This window comes from Xyrauchen texanus, chromosome 2 (genome assembly GCF_025860055.1).
Source record: "Xyrauchen texanus isolate HMW12.3.18 chromosome 2, RBS_HiC_50CHRs, whole genome shotgun sequence".
Lineage (NCBI taxonomy): Eukaryota > Metazoa > Chordata > Actinopteri > Cypriniformes > Catostomidae > Xyrauchen > Xyrauchen texanus.
In genome coordinates, this window is record NC_068277.1 from 56218468 (window position 1) to 56233482 (window position 15015).

The window sequence follows — 15015 nt, forward strand, 5'->3', positions numbered from 1 at the left end:
TTGTTGTTGTTGTTGTTGTTGTTGTTGTTTGCCAAGTGTTTCCTCAACTTGTTGTAGTTGTAAACATTTGTTATTGTACAACCTGTTGCTTATTGAAGTAATGGTGGTAAGTGTTAATTCTTTATTTCATATTTTAAGATATTGATACTCCTAGAGAATCCTAAGTTCATTATTTATTTTTTGGTTCTTTTTGGAAGCCGTAGGGAGGAGGACACCATTTTTGTTATTGATCATGTCTTCTCCTGTTTTTGGTTTAGAGAGGGAGTAAGGGAAGAGTTTTGTTGTTGATTTAAATTTTATTTGTAAAGGTTAGAAAGTAACTGGCGACCTGTCCAGGGTGTCCCCCGCCTTTCGCCCAATGTTAGCTGGGATAGGCTCCAGCCCCCCGTGACCCTGTACACAGGATAAGCGGTTGACGATGGATGGATGGATGGTTAGAAAGTACTCCAAAAAAAGTCAGAAGAAATTTATGTTTGTTGTTTTGGCCTGGTCCTCTCTTGAAGCCTTTTGAAGCTTCCCTTTCTCATGTGTAAGCTTGTTAATAAATATGATTCTTTGATTTAAGATTGGAGTGATCTGTGTGACAGAGCTTGGACAGGAGAGGACACTCTTTAGCTGCCTGTTAGTTTTTTTATTTATAAATTTTTCCATAATCTTTACCTTGTTACCCCCTCCCAATCCTAGATGGTTTCTCACCCACACTTTTCATATCACTTCTGAAGACATGACCTGTGTCCCAAATGACACACTATACACTATGCACTTACAAAATGTACTATGCACTCAGCCATGTATTGTATGAATTTTCAAAGTGTAGTATCGTCCCAAATGGAACGCTTAATTGTTTTTTACAACACGGAAGCGTTTGCCATTTAACAGCTGGTGGAAGTGACTTTTCAAACCCAAGCATTGTGTTGCCACTAGCTTTGGCGCATTATCCACCCTCAGTTCAACACTTATTTCTCAATAATATATATATTCACACAGCATGGTATGATGGTCAATTGTTTAACTTTTGTAAGGTGCTGTTTTCACAGAAGTCTAGCTAGTTGTTATATTCTCATTTATTTACAATTATTTTGCCAGATCACCATCGCTGCTGGTAACTCCATCCCATTTGCATGGCAAACCGCATATGCTAAGTGCACGAAGTGTCCAATATTCCACACTCTGTTTTGATGGTTGATAAAGTGCGTCATCCGGGAACTCGTAGTACACATCTTTTTGTTGCATTTTCAGTGTAAACATACTACTCACACTACTTACACTTTAAAATGATGTAAAATAGTGCAGAAGTGTGCAGTGTGGTGCCTTTAAGTGATTTTTGGAGCTTGAAAGGTCTGGTCACCATTGACTTGCACTGTATAGACCTACAGAGCTGAAATATTCTTCTAAAACAGTCAGGCACAGGAACAGCTTTTTCCCTCAGGCTATCCATCTCATTAACTGTAGCGTTAGACATTTCTGCAGCAGTCTTTCGCGTCTCACAGTCACCAAAATGATTAACTTATTCACGGGAGAAAAATCAGATAGACAACCATCGTCTCTTTAGTCTGGGAACTCATCACAACAGATTTATTTATTTTTGCGCATGCTCATAACATATACAGTGCACGCAGGCAAGCACGTTTTTAATAATGTTACTGCGTAGACTATTTAACATGACTTTGCCACTTATACTGTGAATTATGCTTAACATTAACCATTAAAACTGCCCCATTGAGTAATAAGTGAAACTTCAGCCGTATGAGCAACGCACAGTTTATACAGTGAAGAAAACACTTCTGTAGGCAGAACAACACAAACATGCGTTACGTTCTTGTGTTCAAAACACTAGGGAAGGAGCGCAAATGCGAACTAAGGGATCTCAAGATGTGTTTAAAGATTGAGTATTAAACTATAATTAACTTGACACAGTGACCTAAACATTTTATGACGCAATGCTCCTGAGACACTACAAAAGCATGTCTGTCGCAGGTTTAAATTGATGGGACCTTAAACAAGCCCTCATAATAAATCTCCAACTGATTGACAAATTCACTTGTGAAATGGATTGCTGTGAACTGTGTGCCAATGATTGACTTATGTTCAATAATATTGTAGTAAACAATACATTGCATTCTAAAGCCACTTTTTGTATTGTCTTATCAATGATTAACTCTTCTGCTACAAGAATGTAATGCATTTTAATTATCTGAATATTTATATATATATATGAAATATTTAAAGACAACTATGTATAATTATATATTGATATAAATATGTACAATCATTATATATTGAATTATTGTTATATGAGGGGCTTTCTCAGCAAATATTTGTATATGTGATTAAAAGCGATTAATCGTTAATAATTAATCGGGGCACCATGTAATTAATTCGATTAAACATTTTAATCGATTGACAGTCCTAATATTTATCCAACACATCCAACTACTTCTGCCATTACATTCCCTTGCACTGTATATAAAAGATTTATATTTAGTTTTGTACTACGTTTGTGTTTATATGAATGTTTGTGTCTGTGTATATATGTATGTATGTATTTATAATGTCTTATTGTGTATCCTATATATTCTTTATTTTCTATTCAATTTGTATTTATTTATTTCTATTCAATTTTTTATAAATTTTTGTTATTGTCTATGTCTTGTTGCTGTTTTTATTGCTCCTGTCACCAAGACAAATTCCTTGTATGAGTAAGCATGATTATAAAAAACGTTTTTGTGTTCTGCAGAGGAAAGATAGTCATCCACATCTGTGAATGCATGAAGGTGAGAAAATTATGAGGGAACTAGCCCTTTAACTCCCAAGATGTATCCATTATGTCTTCGGTCAGCCACTATATGGTGTTCATGGGACTTTATAGAATCATCGTAGATCTTGTTTCAGGTGTGCTCAGCTTTGGAGGTTTTGCAAGTCTTATACCTCTTAAGACAAGTCTTTTCAAGTTATATTACACTTACATTTCATGATCAAAATGTAAGATTATTCATCATAAATGAGCAAAGCAATGATCAGCTGCTCCTGTGGATCTCATGACAGCTCTATACCAATCAACATAACTTTTCAGCCGTCATCATACTAAATGCGAATGAAAATGTGTCAAAGTGTGTTTGTATGTGTGCATGTGTGTACCTTTTTTCTTATTCTGCTGCTTTAATTGTATATAACACAGTTCAAATGTAACTAAAGGTTTGTGGAGTGTTGTTTCACTCTGATGCCTTCATTATCACATTGACATGCACAATCTGATAATGTTTCTGCAGCGCTAAGTTCGCTTTCACACAGTCTGACACACACTCTGACTCAAATCCAGACGAATCAGAAACCAAGAACCAAACACTTCTCTTCCTGTTTCATCTCAGATCAGAAACAGCTGAACTTGAGCTGTACAAGAAAAAAAATCAGTGTGTCTATATCTCTAGAAGACTGTACCAAGAAATTGTATTTAGTTCATACATTTGTCTATGGCAAAGTTTGTTTTATAGAATCACCACAAAGGCAACATAATCAAAGTGAAATCTTAAAACTTAAACTAAAGGGCTCATCAGCAGAGACTCATTATCATTGTGACACTGACAGGACAAATGAAGCATCTTGTCTTCATGTGCTTCTTGCTCTGCAGGAACACACACACAACACACAACAAGAGTGGTAAATATCATTATCTTTGTCTAGAGTGGCATTTTTAAGTGTGAATGGATTTGTATGACTGCAGACACTGACAGATTCAACCTGTTATTATTTGTGTAAAATGTTACTTTTGTCATAATAATTACATGAATGGTTTTAAAAGTAATTATAGTCCCTTTATGAATTATAATTCTATAACTTACAGTATATGTAAAAGAAAGAAAGAAAAATTGTTGAGTGTTCTCTGGTTTTTATTTCCTTTTCAGTTTTCTTCAACTGAAGTGAACGTAACAAATTTTGCAGGAAAATATTTCTTAGTCAGAGATCTGTGGCATATAACCAGCATTTCAGCTCTGTTTATTTTTGTTTGTTTTGACAGAAATATTTAATCAGAATGTCACTGAGGGAAGCGATGCCTTTCTTTACTGTAAACATGACGGGAAAGCTTTTTGGAGTAAAGACAAAGATGGATAAAGACAGAAATTCTCAGTGAACAAAATGGAATCAAAAAGAAATATATTGTGGATACACATAACCATTATATATATATTGAGTGTATAGTATATTGAGTATCACTTCACATAAAGAGTGTTTCATTCTCAGACTCTGGGATTTACTACTGTAATACAATTCCAACTGTCAAGCTGATAGTAACAGCATTAGGTGAGTGTTTAAATGCTTTAAATCATCCATAAATTGTACATCTACAGTTTCAAAGGAAAAGCCTCAAAAATCTATATTCACATAAATATGCTAGAATAAGGGAAATAAAAACATAAACACAAGCAGAAAAAACAGTGGACAGCTGGATGGATGAAAGTCAATCTAGCTTTTTCACATTGTTCCACTGTACTTATGTGTTAATTGATAAGGACTTCCTATTAGGAAATATAAAAAGATTGGTCTCAAACTGAAAAAGTTACATTGCAGCAGGCAACAATGTAGACCACAATACCAAACAGATAACAGTGAAAAGATGCTATACAGAAATCAGCAAGCACGACATTCAATAAAATATCTCCTTTTGCGTTCTGCAGAAGAAAGTCAAATGGGTTTGGGACAATATAAGGGTGAGTTGAGTGATTCACAATTTTGCCCAGAACAGAACTGTACCACCACCAACAGATCACTCCAGATTGTCAATAAAAGTTGTCCTGTCCATGTCTGTGTGTTAGATAAACAACTGAATTATATTCAGATAAATAAACACAGAAAGCACACATTACTAGATAATTTTAAATCACATTTTTCATCTTGATATTTGTATTAAGATGCTAACCATCTTAAACGAGCTTGACAAGACTACTGCAATTCTGACCACAAATAATTTTGTTAAATAGCTCAAAAACAGCCATCTTTAAATAAAATATTTTTCCACCATATTCCATCTTATACCTGTTCTGTTATGTAGGTGAAGCCCAACCACTGACAGATGTAGCTGAACCACTGCCTCATTGTATTAACTGTGACAATCAACCATAAATGGCTTATATAACTCCATGACTACCACTATAAAGTTGTATGTTTTGCTTTGCACTCTTTTTAGCTGATAATTAGTCTAGCTTACTTGTAGCCTAGGTAGCTTGCTATAAACCAATCCAACCTGGACATACCTGTCAAATTATTTCCTACTGTCTTCCCGTTTAAATATTTACCCGTAATTATCCCGTATTTGAATACTCGTTGCTTAGTTCATTGTGTATGTACCGAATGATTTGGATTAGCCTAAGCAACATACCGTTAGACCTAGCTTTACTGCTCCACTAACAACATTCTTTCGTGGCTACTGTTCTCATCAACGACAACGCATATATTCACGACGAAGTATAGCTTGCAGTCTTAAATACAACTTATATGAAAAGCATTAAGATATAGGGGTGTATAATCATTGTAAAACAAATCTTACCTTGACGTTGTCTTGCCGAGACACACCGGTCTCTCCAGGTTGGATTGTAGACTCATTTGGCTTCAGACTGACGCGAGTCACGCGACGCCGGTTCAACGAATAACGTGATTGGCCAAATCAATTCAACAAGGTAACAACACAAGCGTTGATTGGATCTCACTCCGGCCAACGTTTGTGATCAGCTAGCGAAATTAAATCTATTTTTATACTTTAATGTGCAACAATTGGCGTTGGAAACAATCGGTAATCTTTTTGTGAATTATTCATACAGACAAATAAAAAAAATGAGCCAGACAGCTGCTGGGTAACTATCAAATCAAAAACTTAACGAGATAGACGGACTCGGCCCACCGCCTAAGGTAAGAGCATAAAAATCCAACAGGTCTGTGAGCATTGGCTTGTGCATCTAGCTCTTAAAGTGTTTTTTGATGGGCCGAAAATCCAAAGTAGAGACTTTGCTAACCAACATAACCCAGGTTCATTAAAATATTGCTGTTTTTAATTACATTAACTAGAGTCAGAGTCTTTGCTTGAGCAAAGTAAAACATGTATGTCATACATAGTTGAATCCTCTAGTTAAATCATCTGGTTTCTTAAAATGTTTTAAAGGTTTGTTTTGCACAATGTAATCATAGGACTGAGGATATTTAAAGGTGTAATTTCTCCCTCTCTCTAAAAGGAGAAAAAAAAAAAAAAACTTTTCTAGATTCCACTAGGATTACCATGGCTGTCTCCTGTGGAGTTGTGTTTGTGGTGCTGGTACTCTTAATATGGGCATGTATCAAAAGGAAAGGTGAGAATGTAGTTTTATCCAAAAATTATGTGCATGTGATCATTTTGATTGTCACCCTCTTCAAACTAATAATTGTAACTCTAACTTAAAATACAGTATACAGTAACATTTATATATATATATAAAAGGCAATACATGTAGTTTTACAGTAAAATTTTATAAAAATATTTGTTTAATGTAAAAACTTAGATTTTCTTTATAATGAACAATACAAATTTATATTATGTTTAACAAGAGAGTGCATGTACTTTTTACGGTAAATTATTGTTAAAATTACGGTAAAAACAATAGTCGGGCGTTCCCAGAATTCCCTGTGTGAACCAGTTCATTTCATTATATTTTATGATAATAGTTACTGTAAGGATGTCGGCTGAGCGGATTCCATTTGCGCATATTTATTGGACGGTTGAAAAACAATTCAAACAGTATTCCTTAAACGTAATCAGGTCACGGGCTTGGATCAAAACACAGAAAAATCTGTCCACAGGCAAACATATCCAAAACAGTAATCCAGAGAGTAATCCAGTAAATGTACGCAATGGCAGCGAAACAAATACTTGGTAAGGCAGATAACTGGCAATACTTCGCAAAGATAAACTATGAGCACATGGCTTATATACACAGTGAACGTTCAAACAGGAACTGATGTGGCAGGAAAGGAAGTGACAAGTTCAATATTCAGGTGAGGGCTCCCTCTGGTTGATGGGAGCCTGTTCAGATGTTACAGATTCCCTCCCTTTAAAAACACCTCTAGGTGTTTCTTTCCTATGACATCCTCTTGGTCTGGGGGCCGGGCGATCCGGATGGGCTTGATGAAAGTCTCTGATGTGTGATGTGTCCAAGATGACCTTGGTTGGTATCCACAATCTTTCCTCTGGGCCGTATCCCTCCCAGTCCACGAGGTATTGCAGTTGACCACCCCTCCTGTGAGAATTGAGAATCTCCCGAACTAGGTAGGCAGGAGCTCCATCGATTTCAGGGGGTCCCTCGTCAGTAGCCTCAGGACTCGGTGACTCGTGGACCGGTTTCAGAAGGGACACATGGAAAGAAGGAGAGATGAGATAAGTGGCAGGCAATTCCAAATGGTATGTGACAGGATTAACTTGACGTAAGATCTTGAAGGGACCTACATACCTGGGACTTAGCTTTTTGCAGGGGAGTTTCAGGCGTAGGTCCCGAGTAGAAAGCCACACCCTTTGACCTGATTGATACTCTGGATGCGGGCGTCGGTCAGCTTGGATCTTTTGGGATCGGATGGCTCGTTCCAGACTAGCTCACTTCTTCCAATCCAATCGTCCACGGCAGGCAACTCAGAAGGCTCTCCATATTCTTGAAGTGAACTGTGGTCCTCGATCAGTGACAATATCATCAGGTAATCCATAGATTCGAAACTCTTGATTGAACAGTACTTGAGTAGTTTCCGTGGCAGTGGGTATACCTTTCAATGGTAGAAGACGGCATGATTTAGAGAAGCGATCAATAGTGACCATGATAGTGGTGGATACTTGAGTTTGGCAGATCAGTGACAAAGTCAATAGATAAGTGGGACAAGGGTCGTTGAGTTATTGGTAGTGGTTCTACAGGTGAAACTCGAAAAATTAGAATATCGTGCAAAAGTTCATTAATTTCAGTAATTCAACTTAAAAGGTGAAACTAATATATTATGTAGACTCATTACAAGCAAAGTAAGATATTTCAAGCCTTTATTTGATATAATTTTGATGATTATGGCTTACAGCTTATGAAAACCCCAAATTCAGAATCTTAGAAAATTAGAATATTGTGAAAAGGTTCAGTATTGTAGGCTCAAAGTGTCACACTCTAATCAGCTAAACACCTGCAAAGGGTTCCTGAGCCTTTAAATGATCTCTCAGTCTGGTTCAGTTGAATTCACAATCATGGGGAAGACTGCTGACCTGACAGTTGTGCAGAAAACCATCATTGACACCCTCCACAAGGAGGGAAAGCCTCAAAAGGTAATTGCAAAAGAAGTTGGATGTTCTCAAAGTGCTGTATCAAAGCACATTAATAGAAAGTTAAGTGGAAGGGAAAAGTGTGGAAGAAAAAGGTGCACAAGCAGCAGGGATGACCGTAGCCTGGAGAGGATTGTCAGGAAAAGGCCATTCAAATGTGTGGGGAGCTTCACAAGGAGTGGACTGAGGCTGGAGTTACTGCATCAAGAGCCACCACACACAGACGGGTCCTGGACATGGGCTTCAAATGTCAAACGTCTTACCTGGGCTAAAGAAAAAAAGAACTGGTCTGTTGCTCAGTGGTCCAAAGTCCTCTTTTCTGATGAGAGCAAATTTTGCATCTCATTTGGAAACCAAGGTCCCAGAGTCTGGAGGAAAAATGGAGAGGCACACAATCCAAGATGCTTGAAGTCCAGTGTGAAGTTTCCACAGTCTGTGTTGGTTTGGGGAGCCATGTCATCGGCTGGTGTTGGTCCACTGTGCTTTATTAAGTCCAGAGTCAACGCAGCCATCTACCGGGACATTTTAGAGCACTTCATGCTTCCTTCAGCAGACAAGCTTTATGGAGATGCTGACTTCATTTTCCAGCAAGACTTGGCACCTGCCCACACTGCCAAAAGTACCAAAACCTGGTTCAGTGACCATGGTATTACTGTGCTTGATTGGCCAGCAAACTCGCCTGACCTGAACCCCATAGAGAATCTATGTGGCATTGCCAAGAGAAAGATGAGAGACATGAGACCAAACAATGCAGAAGAGCTGAAGGCCGCTATTGAAGCATCTTGGTCTTCCATAACACCTCAGCAGTGCCACAGGCTGATAGCATCCATGCCACGCGCATTGAGGCAGTAATTAATGCAAAAGGGGCCCAAACCAAGTACTGAGTACATATGCATGATTGTACTTTTCAGAGGGCCGACATTTCTGTATTTAAAATCTTTTTTATTGATTTCATGTAATATTCTAATTTTCTGAGATTCTGAATTTGGGGTTTTCATAAGCTGTAAGCCATAATCATCAAAATGATATCAAATAAAGGCTTGAAATGTCTTACTTTGCTTGTAATGAGTCTATATAATATATTAGTTTCACCTTTTAAGTTGAATTACTGAAATTAATGAACTTTTGCACGATATTCTAATTTTTCGAGTTTCACCTGTAATAGTCCTGCAGGTAGTTGACGAGGTGTGTGGGATTGTGCACACGTCAGACAGGAACTTGCATAGTTCTTGACATCTGTGGATAGTGTGGGCCACCAAAAATAATTCCTGACTAAAGTGTTCGTACGGTTAATTCCAGGATGTCCAGAGGCGAGTGAGGTGTGAACCCATTGAATTATTCTGTTGCGTAGACTGGAAGGAACATACACTTTGTCAGTGGGACATTCGGGAGGGGAGGGTTCCTCTCGTTGACGGCATTGAATCTCCTCCATGATCTCCCACCGGATGGGTGCGATGATGGAGGAATTCTCTCCAGAATAATATTTGTCTCAACAGATTCATAGATACGTGACAAAGCATCAGCTTTACTATTCTTACTTCCTGGACGATATGTGACTGTGAAATCGAACCGAGTGAAGAAGAGTGCCCATCTGGCCTGGCGAGGATTCAATCTCTTGGCTTACTTGATATATTCCAGATTTTTTTGATCAGTGATGACTTGGAATGAGTGAAGAGCACCTTCAAGCCATTGTCTCCACTCCTCTAGAGCAGCTTTGATAGACAGTAACTCCTTATTACCGATGGCAGGGAAACAAACACTTAGTAAGGCAGATAACTGGCAATACTTCACAAAGATAAACTATGTGCACATGGCTTATATACACAGTGAATGTTCAAACAGGAACTGATGTGGCAGGAACAGGAAGTGACAAAAGTTCAATATTCAGGTGAGGGCTCCCTCTGGTGGACGGGAGCCTGTTCAGATGTTACAGTTACGTTTCTTCTTATTTTTAAAGTCATGTACTTTGGGGTGTTCTGTGTTATATTTTATATAGTTTAGTTAATGTTTATTACATTATTTTAATTTCACATGAGTTACCCTGATGGTGTTTAATGTTTGTGATAGTGACACTGAGCACTGTAAATTCTTCATGTTTATTGGTCATTGCGTCTGAAAGGGCCTCTGTTGATGAACTTCATCATGTGCTGTTTTGTAATTACTAAAGTGATTAACAATACAATTTTGCATTTTCAGAAGGTTACTATATCATGTTTATTATTTAATAAGATCAATTAATGCACCATAAAATATACAGGCAGCAAAATTACATCCCGTAAAGCCTGAAACATGGTTGCCGTATGATTTATGTTGAATTTCTGCAACCACAGCAGCCAGGTTTTTACCATAAATGTAACAAGATTTTTTACAGTGTATGCTATAACAATTTTCTTGTGTCCTTGGGTTTTTCAACTGCCATTTCTAACAAAAAGGAGAAGGTGAATATATATGAGACCGTAGAATACAGTGACTGTACAGTACAACCTGGTAAATGTTTTCACAATATTCTGTTCATTTGAGCTAACGTATTGCCTTATTTAAATAACAACAACATATTGACAACAGTCTTTTTCATTGACCAACAGGTCCTCCACGTCTCACTGCAGTTCACCCACAAAAGCAAAATGACACCATATATTACTTGGCTGGAGATCCGAATATAGTAAATCTTGGTAATACAATCATTTACAATGTTTACAGGATGTGATATTTCCTTGCAGGTACATTCGTATGGATAAATGGATAGCAAATAATAAAATATCTTTGATTTTCATCAATAATTCAGGTCAATGCAAAGAGATTGCTGATTACACATATACTTTGATATCAGAGTCAAAGGAGAATCTTGCTGGTAAAGAGAAAATCCCTTTTGAGATTTTATTTTAAGGAGATGTAGAAGGAACTATATTGAAAGTATAGTGATTCAAAAGAGATATTTCACCCCAAAATGAAAAAAGGTTCATTATTTACTTTATTTCATTCCAAACTTATATGACTTTCTCTCCTCTGTGGAACAGAAAAAGCGATGTTAGGCAGAATGTTAGCGACTGACTACCTCTTTTATTGTATGCCATGAAAGTGAATGTTATCTGAGGCAAACATGCCTAACATCTCAATTTGTATACCACAGAAGAAAGTCACATGGACTTGTAACAACATGAGTGAGTAAAAGATGACAGACGTTTCATTTAAGTGTGAACTATCTCTTTTAGGATTTATAGGCCATAATGTACCCTAACAATGTTCTCCAACTCTAAAACTTTATACATACTGAGTCTTTAAATTTCCTAAATTCCAACATTATTTATTATACTGATAGATTACTGTTTTTCACTTTTTTTCAGACCAAGGACAGGATGAGCCCTTGTACTCTACAATCAAATAATTCTAAGTGGATGAAAGTCTATGAACTTTGAAAAAAAAAAAAAAAAAATGCAAAAAGAGACAGAATAATTTGAGATTGAATCTACTGATAGATAGACTATGAAAGTATGATAAGAATACTGTAATATGATGACAATATTTGTTGTTTATGGCTTTGATTTTTGATATTTTAATAATATATATAATAAAATAAAAACTTCACTTTTAGTTTTTTATTTTATTTACTTTGATCTGTAATACGTTTAATGTGATTATTGCTTCGTTCCAAGTATGTGTTGAGGAGTTATAAAAAGATAATGAAAGTTCCATCCCTGTACTTCAAGAAATCCCTATCAATTTGCAATGTCAAACAGAATAATTCTTTACTAATGAAAAATCAAAAGAAGCCAGACATCAGAAAATACTTTACAACACCTGACTATAAAGAGAGATAGATGATGTGAGGCCTTACACAGTGAATAACATTTCTGTAACATGTTCAGCCGTACTTTATTTGCTATAACAGTCCTGTCAGCGAGGTTATGTTTTTGATAATTTACAGTAAATTCGTGATTCATGACAAATCATTTAGACCACTTTCTGAACCAATTTAATGGTTTAAAATCATCAAAATGGATCAAAAGATTTGACTCAAACAATTAATTGTGAAGAGGAAAGATGACATAACTTGCACCAACTCTTATGCACTATTTTTTGTGGTTTAGTCACAAAAGTATGAAAGGGTCTGGAGAAGGGGTGTCATGCACCCATTTTTATTTTATTTTTTTGAGGGGGGCACAATGGTCAACCCTGCCCCAAAACAGTATCACACTGTTTGTTTTAATAAAACAATTACATTCTACCAACCCTGCATTTGCGAGAATCCAGGGCATGCTGAGTGACTCAAACCAGTTCTCCTAAGCAACCAAATTGGCCCGGTTGCTAGGGAGGGTAGAGCCACATGGGGTAACCTCCTCGTGGTGGCGATTAGTGGTTCTCGCTCTCAATGGGGTGCGTGGCAAGTTGTGCGTGGATCGAGAGTCTCCGCGGTTTCATGCACAATGAGCCACGTGATAAGATGCAGGGATTGACAGTCTCAGAAGCGGAGGTAACTGAGACTTGTCCTCCGCCACCCGGATTGAGGTGAGTAACCACACCACCACGAAGACCTACAAAGTAGTGGGAATTAGGTATTCCAAATTGGGAGAAAAGGGGATAAAATATAATATATATATATATATATATATATATATATATATATATATATATATATATATATATATATATATATATATATATAAAAACAATTACATTTTTGTCTGTTTGTAAATGTGTATCAGATTCAGTAATGGTTCTGTTTTGGTAAAAAATTTAGAGCAGTGTGTCTGACATCTTCAGGCAGTTTTAAGTCACTTTTTGGCACGACACAAGAGGTGATGCAAAAGATGGCAGCAAAGACAAAATTATGCTTACTACAATCACTTCACCTCAATAAAGAGTGAAAACATCTGAATGAGGCAATTAGAGTAAATATTGTATTACATGTTGTGTAAGTGACATAGAACAAAATTAATATAAATGGCTCTTATTTCTCCATAAAAAAAGTTGAATTATGAATAGAACTCAGCCTAAATGTAAAATCGGACTCATTCACAATTCCCTATATAGTGATTGCCACACAATGCAGGGCACTGCTATGGAAACTGCTCAGCATCTGATAGGAAAGCCCTGCAATGGGTAGTGAAGATGGCACAGCAAATCTATTGAGGACATTTACACAGTGAGGTGTATCACTTCTGTCTGACAAGAGGCTTAGGAGTAATCAGAGCAGGATGACAAGATTTCGAAATAGTTTCTTACCACAGGCTTTTATGCACTGACTGCACTCCACCCGTCTGACCACGCTTTTGTCACTTTAACCCTTCGCACCACCAGAGATTGTCTCACAACACACACACACACACACACACACACACGCACACACAATATGTGCAATAAGTATTATGTTCAATTACTATCTTTGATTATCATGTGCAATGACTGCCATAATATGTGCAATACCCCACTGCTATTATGACATATGATCCTTGTCACATCCTGTTACACTGTCTGACTTCTTGCCTGTACATATTTATTGTTTACAGTAGTACTCAGTGTTTAATTACTTAATGCTTGCCTAATGTTTGTTATATGTCTGCACTGTAGTTCCTGAAGGAACAATATTTCGTTTTTCTCCATTGGCCTGCAATGTGTTAAAGATTACAATAAACCCGACTTTGGCATTTTACTTTAAATTATGCGCTGCTGCCGTTCAGTACGCCCCCAGCCACCTTTCTACCATTGAAAATACAGAATCCGCGGGGACTGAGTAACCATGTAAAACTGCCTTTCGTTACTTAAAGTTTTTAGAATGACTTGAAAGAAGAGGATTCACACTGAAATAAGATATTAAGCCACTTTCTTTAAACATGAAGAAAAGAGAGTGTAAAGATTCTGCAAAACCTGTCAAATACATTTTAGCATCCATCCATCCACACAGGTGTGGAGATGTAATCTCTCCACCTAATCCTAGGTCTTCCTCGAGGCCTCCTCCCAGCTGGACGTGCCTGAAACACCTCCCTAGGGAGGTGGCCAGGGAAAATCCTTACCAGATGCCAAAACCACCTCAACTGACTCCTTTCAACGCAAAGGCGCAGCGGCTCTACTCCGAGCTCCTCTCGGATGACTGAGCTCCTCACCCTATCTCTAACGGAGAAGCCCGCCACCCTTCTGAGGAAGCCTATTTCGGCCGCTTGTACTCGCGACTTAGTTCTTTCGGTCATGACCCAGCCTTCATGACCATAGGTGAGGGTAGGAACAAAAATTGACTGGTAGATCGAGAGCTTTGCCTTCCAGCTCAGCTCTCAGCTCTCGTGACAACGGTGCGATAGAGTGAGTGCAATACCGCCCCCGCTGCCCCGATTCTCCGGCCAACCTCCCGCTCCATTGTCCCCTCACCCGTGAACTCCGAGGACCCCGAGGTACATGAACTCCTTCACTTGGGGCAATACCTCCTTCCCATACATTTACATTTTAGCACCAAAGGAAATGAACAGTGAATGTTAAAACAAAAACATAGACATAACTTATATTAGACTATGAAAAAAAACATATTGAATGTTCCACAGAGATAAGATGTAGTTGGCAAACATTAACTGCACTGAAGTTAATGCAATTAATTTGTTTCTATAATCATAACTGCATTTTCCTTTGGTGCTGGACCTTCACCGTGAGCGCGATCTCTGAAGCAGCCATAGGATGCCGCCTAAAGCTGCATTCACACTGCCAGATACTTTGTTGCTGCA